This window comes from Ciconia boyciana, chromosome 9, assembly GCF_034638445.1.
Source record: "Ciconia boyciana chromosome 9, ASM3463844v1, whole genome shotgun sequence".
In the NCBI taxonomy this organism is placed as follows: Eukaryota; Metazoa; Chordata; class Aves; order Ciconiiformes; family Ciconiidae; genus Ciconia; species Ciconia boyciana.
This window is the reverse complement of record NC_132942.1, coordinates 23,140,026-23,146,152: the sequence shown is the minus strand read 5'-3', so window position 1 is coordinate 23,146,152 and position 6,127 is coordinate 23,140,026.

Genomic DNA, 6,127 nt, shown 5'->3' with positions numbered 1-6,127 from the left:
GGGCCCTCTCCGGTTTCTCCACCTCCCTTCTCACACAGGAGCCCAGACCTGCGCGACCTATTGCTGGCACATCCCCCGCAACCCCCCGCAGGGGTTAACAGTTTTCTGAAATCTCCTGCCCAAATGGCGCCTTCAAAACGTCCCCAGAGCCAAGCCTGGGGCATGGGGGAGGCTCAAAGGGGAGAGGTGGAGAGGTCAGGCTTGAAGTGACACCGTTCATCCCATTACCGTGGCTTAGAACACTTGCAGTTGGCTTTTGTGACTCTCAGTGGCCTGTGTCAGTCCTCCTCGTGCTGCCTTCTGGGCATGGGGCCATTTTGCCAGAGGTTTTGTGGCTGGACAGGGAAGCCAGCGTGTGCGGAGCCTGGCGGTGAGATGCTCGGGGCAGGTAATTGGTGCCTGCAGCCTCTCAGGGTTGCAGTTGGTCAGTGGAAATGCTGAAATGGTGTTCGGGTGTCCGTTTAACTGGCAAAGAGGGAATGAATTCAGGAAGGACGTTGGATCAGAAAGGGATAGTCCCTAATAGATCAGAATATATTGTTCCTTATTAGATGCTAAACCTGCGTAGGGGCTGCCCCACCTCATTCCCCCCACCTTCCTCCCGGAAGGGGAGGCAATGCCAAGGCTTTGGCCAGGGACTGGGTGCTGATGATCGACCTGAAGGAGGTACAAGGCAGAGGTGCAAGGTGTGCTGGGGCTGTTGGGGTCTTCTGGCAGCTCAGGACGGGGTGGGGAGGGGGTTGGTTACAGGTTTACTGAACAAGCGGGGTGAGAGGCTAACGGCTGAGCTCAGCACTGGGAGGTTTTCACCTCCTTGCATCCCCCGGTGTATCGGGAGAGCTCCTAGGGATGGTTGCTTTGGAGCAGCTCATGGGGGCCTTGTGCTGGGCGGAGCTGAGCCCCCTCAAAGCCACCACCCAGACCCAAGGCTGGGAGGGGGAATCGCTGCCCCAGCAGCTCAGTAGGGAGAGGTGGCCAGTGCCCACGTCCCTGCGGTGGGGACTCACCACAGCCTGGCAGAGCACTGTGCATTGGGGTGAGCCCCCATGCCAAACCAAACACTCATGGAGATGTTGGTCTGCATGCAGACCCCGCCGGTGGCCTAGAGCATCTGCCATGTCAGCCCCAATGCCGGAGCCTCCTGCCCTGGTGAGGAGCCCTGAGGAGGGGCAGCGTGGCAGCCGTGAGCCTGGGCATGTTCTCGCTCAGCTGTCTGCAGCCCTGGAGAACCCAAATGTCAAAGCTTTGGAGGTGAAGGGTGATGCTGCATTGGATGTGGGAGTTGCAATGAGCACAGGTTTTGTTCCCGGGTGCCATGAGCATGGCACTTGCCCCTGTACGAGCCTTGTGTGCGAACATGGGATGCCAATGTGTGCCAAAATTTGGGGAGGGGGAAGGAATGGGAAAAGCTCCTTTCTGCAGAGGGTAGATGTCCCTGGGGCTGGATCCGTTCCCCAGAAAACAAAAGGCATGATGTTACTCCCAAGATTTTCTCAAACTGAGAGTAAATGACCCCAGATAGTTATCTGTGAGCTTCTACAGAATCACAGAATCGTATAGGTTGGAAAAGACCTTTAAGATCATCGAGTCCAACTGTAAACCTAATGCTACCAAGACCACCACTATACCGTGTCCCTAAGCACCTCATCCAAACGTCTTTTAAATACCTCCAGGGATGGCGACTCAACCACTTCCCTGGGCAGCCTGTTCCAATGCTTGATAACCCTTTCAGTGAAGTAAAATTTCCTAATATCCAGTCTAAACCTCCCCTGGCACAACTGGAGGCCATTTCCTCTTGTCCTATCACTTGTTACCTGGGAGAAGAGACCGACCCCCACCTCTCTACAGCCTCCTTTCAGGTAGTTGTAGAGAGCAATAAGGTCTCCGCTCAGCCTCCTTTTCTCCAGGCTGAACAACCCCAGTTCCCTCAGCCGCTCCTCATAAGACTTCTGCTCTAGACCCTTCATCAGCTTTGTTGCCCTTCTCTGGACACGCTCCAGCACCTCAATGTCTCTCTTGTAGTGGGGGGCCCAACACTGAACACAGTATTCGAGGTGCAGCCTCACCAGTGCTGAGTACAGGGGCACAATCACTTCCCTACTCCTGCTGGCCACGCTATTTTTGATACAAGCCAGGATGCCATTGGCCTTCTTGGCTACCTGGGCACACTGCTGGCTCATATTCAGGCGGCTGTCAACCAACACCCCCAGGTCCTTTTCTGCCTGGCAGCTTTCCAGCCACTCTTCCCCAAGCCTGTAGCGTTGCATGGGGTTGTTGTGGCCCAAGTGCAGGACCTTGCACTTGGCCTTGTTGAACCCGATACAATTGACCTCAGCCCATCGATCCAGCCTGTCCAGGTCCCTCTGTAGAACCTTCCTCCCCTCAAGCAGATCAACACTCCCGCACAACTTGGTGTTGTTAAGTTCTTGGTGGTGTTAAGTTCTAGTTAAGCTGCATGAGATGGCAGCTGAATAATTTCCAGCCAACTCCTTGTAAAGCACTTTTCTGCTCTGGTGGCATGCTTGAAGGTGTCCCCAGCTGCTGCTTGGGGCCTGGCAGTGCTACTGTGGGTGATGGGGGAGGCAAGGTGGCAGCCAGAGCCCTGGGAGGGCCAGCAGGGCTCACGGGGCCACCTAGCCCCATGGTCCCACCCACCATAGACAGCTGCTGCAGCAACATGGGTTGCTCCCACTTACCAGCCAGCCAGGCTCGCCTCCAAGACCTTGGGGCCACATTGGGTGTAAACCCCTAAATCCAGGTGGTTATTAATGGCCAGCAAAAGGTCCAAACCACAGTGGCAGGGTCATCCATGCCAGGGCCTGAGGAAAGCAGGTGCACGGACTGGCAGGATGGGAGCATTGCTCATCAGTGCTGTCCCCCGTGTCCGCCACAGTGGTCCAAGAACAGGCGAGGTGTCCTTGTCCACACCGAGCTGTACAAGGAGGAGATGGGGAAGAACAAAGAGCTCTTCCTGGAGCTGGCAGATCTTGGCTGTGCTGTGATGCTGCAGGCCTGGCTGCTAGCCTACGGTTTCAAACTCAAGGGGGCAAAGTAAGTCACCACGTCTCCTTCACAAGCCAACTTTTTGCTGCAACACAGCCGGGATCAGCAAGGCCTGGGTCTGCCCCAGGTGGGCTGCGTTGTGCAAGGGTGAAACAAGGTTGGGACGAAGGGATGAGCATGGGATGGAAGATATTAGTATCCAGGATTCATGGCTGGACATTGTTCTGTTTTTATTTTGTTGAGAATCGAGGAGCTCAGTTTATAGTAGTTTTGAGAATTGCTTAGAGTTTAAAAGAGTGGATAAATCAGAGAAGTGTGGACAGAGAGAAGCCCAAAGAGTCACAGGGCTCATGGTGGAAAGGGAAATGGCACCTATGGCAATGCAGTAGCCCAGAGCCATCCATCAGCCACAGTCAGCGACCACCAGCCATGTCCAGGTCCAGCCAGGGAGCTGAGCCAGCACAGCTAGGGAAGGAGCAGCAAGGTGCCGGCCAGCCCCAGGCATGGCTGCACCATAGCATGGGCACAAACCAAGGGGGAGGGCTGCACTTGGACACAGCTCCTGTGCCATGGCATGGAGCCCCCCCGAGGTGCCACAGGGCTCCATCTGCCATCTGGCTGTGCCCCACAGCTGGTTTCTGTCCCGCAGGGTCAACTTGCAAGTGCTGCTGTTGCAGCACCCTGATTTCCAGAGGGTGCATCCCACCGCTGAGGAGCCGGCTGCCCTTGGAGGTGATGCTGATCTGTCTGCCAAGCAGCAGAAGAAAAGGAAGAAAGAGACGTGTGAGCAGCCTGCACCCCCTCAGAGGGTCCACATCCCAGGACATGCTGGGTGAGCAAAGCTGCTGGCTGCAGCCACACAAGCTGGGCTGGGGTGGCACAGCATGTGCTGTAACTGACTTGTCACAGGAATGATGCTGGTCTACGGCTGGATCCACAGTACAACAGGGAGGTCTCCAGCCTTTCTGCTTCTCCCCAAAGTGGCAGCATCCCTGTGGGTCGGGTGATGACAGGGGTTCTGCCACTGGTGAGATTTCAGCTGGGCACCGTGATGCCCAGGAAGGCTCGCCATGGCTCTTCCCTCCAGCTGCTGTTTTGCCTCTGGGATGCGGCCATGTATACCTGGCTTTTATCCCATCAGGCAGGCTCAGCTCAAGGGCATCTGCCTCCCCCTTCCTGGTTCCTCTCCTGGCAGGAATAATATTCTTCCTCTCCTCCCAGGGCTGCTGCAGCCTGTGAGCTACAGCACAGCCCTGGCAGGGAAGGGGTTGTCAGTGTTGGTCTCTTCTTGAACCTCTCCAGGACAACTGCCGCACCTGCGACCCTTGTACCAGTACATCAACTTCGACATGCCAGAGCTGATGCACCCATCAGCAGATGAAAATGAAGTCCCAGGGCTGGCACAGCCAAACCAGGTCCCTGCAGCCCCTGGGAGGGCAGCTGCTCTACAGCTGGAGGGTAAGCTCCAACAAGGTTTACCCAGCTCCTGTATTCCCCAGGGAGCTGGCCTTGTCCTGCCAGCGACCAAAGAGAGACCTGCTGGTCCCCATATCTCATCCCCCCACAAATGGAGGCTTTGTCCTTGCCTGTGCAGGTTTTGTCACCTTATCCTGTTTCTTCTACCCTTGCTGCTAGCTTTTAGAGAAGCAGCTTGGGTGTATCTGGGTCACCACTTGCAGCAGCTCTGCCCTTAGGTTTTCTCTTGAAGCTCTGAGGTGGCCCAGCCAAACAGAGCAGGACCCTTTCCCCTAGGAACAGCACTCTTCAGTTGACTCCACAGTCTCCACGTTCCAGAGTTGTTTTCCAAGACTTGGTGGGACAAAGCCATGGCCAGCCTGAGCTGGAGCTAGTAACAGGCTGGCTCCAAGCAGGACATCAGGCTGGAGACCCAGAGTGGCTGTCCCACCCACGCTGCTGGGACCTGGCATCCTGCTGGTGCAAATACCTCAGCCTGTCCCCAAGGAAGTTGCTGGGCTGTTGATGCACTCACTCCTCTTGCAGATACCTGGGCCAGAAGCGCTCCAGAGATCCCAGCCCCAGGAGCGGGTGACAAATCCATGCAGCTTGATATTGATAGGATGCTCAGATATGCAGCTCACCTGGTGCCACAGCTCTTTCCTCAGTATAAATAGCCACATGCAGCCTTCTGCCTCCTGTTTGGCTACTACAGCCTGACCTGCAGGGTAGTGATCATCACCTGGCCCATACAAACAGCTGTGGGTTTATTGGGGTTTCTTTCCTGGTTGCAGAGAACCTGATTTGCCTGGAAAAAAAGCAATTTTTCATTATAAAATATACCTGCACGTCACATGGCCTTAGGATGCATGTGCTGTGATTCCTTCCTCATGTAAAAAGCAGGAGTCTGGGGACCAGCCTTGAGCCTTGCTGCTGGAGATCACCCCACGCAGGGGACACAGAAGGGGATGGTGTGGTGCTGCCTTTCTGTGGCACACAGCAGAGCATGGCCTTGTCCGTCTCTGTGAGCAGCGCTAACCAGCAGGTGCTTCCACTACATCTGCATTAGATGAACAGGGATTGCACAGGGGAATCTAGACTTCATGACAAGGATCCACCTCATCCAAAGGAGTGCTCCTTTGGCCACCATCCCACTCTGCCTGTGCAGGGCAGCTGGAGGCTGCAGCCAGCCTACAAGAAGCCCATTTCACCTCTCTGTATGCTTCTGTGGTAAGGTCTCCTGCTCACCCAGGAGTCTTGGCACCCTCCTTCCTCCGCTGGGATCACCTGGGTCTATCTGGAAGATGTTTTGTGCTTCCTTCTACTCCTGGTAGAAGGAGTTGTACTTTAGGATTTTCTGCCCAGTACAAACATACTGACAAAGGCACAAAGGAAGGTTCTCAGTTCAAGGAGGACAGCTTCAAAACAGATTGAAAACTGGCATGAAATAAGCCAGAGCTGTTCTGTCTGAATGAAGGCGGTGACTTCTGGGTGAGCTCAGGAGACATTATCTCACCTGCTTTACATAGCACATAGACATCACAGACATTAGATGCTCAGAGCTATGGCAGGCTCTACCTTTTACCTGTCCTCTACCTGTAAAGGAAGGTTTTCAGAGATGCAGCTTTCACTGCTCCACCTGCTATAGCTGAGAACAGTGAGTAAATTT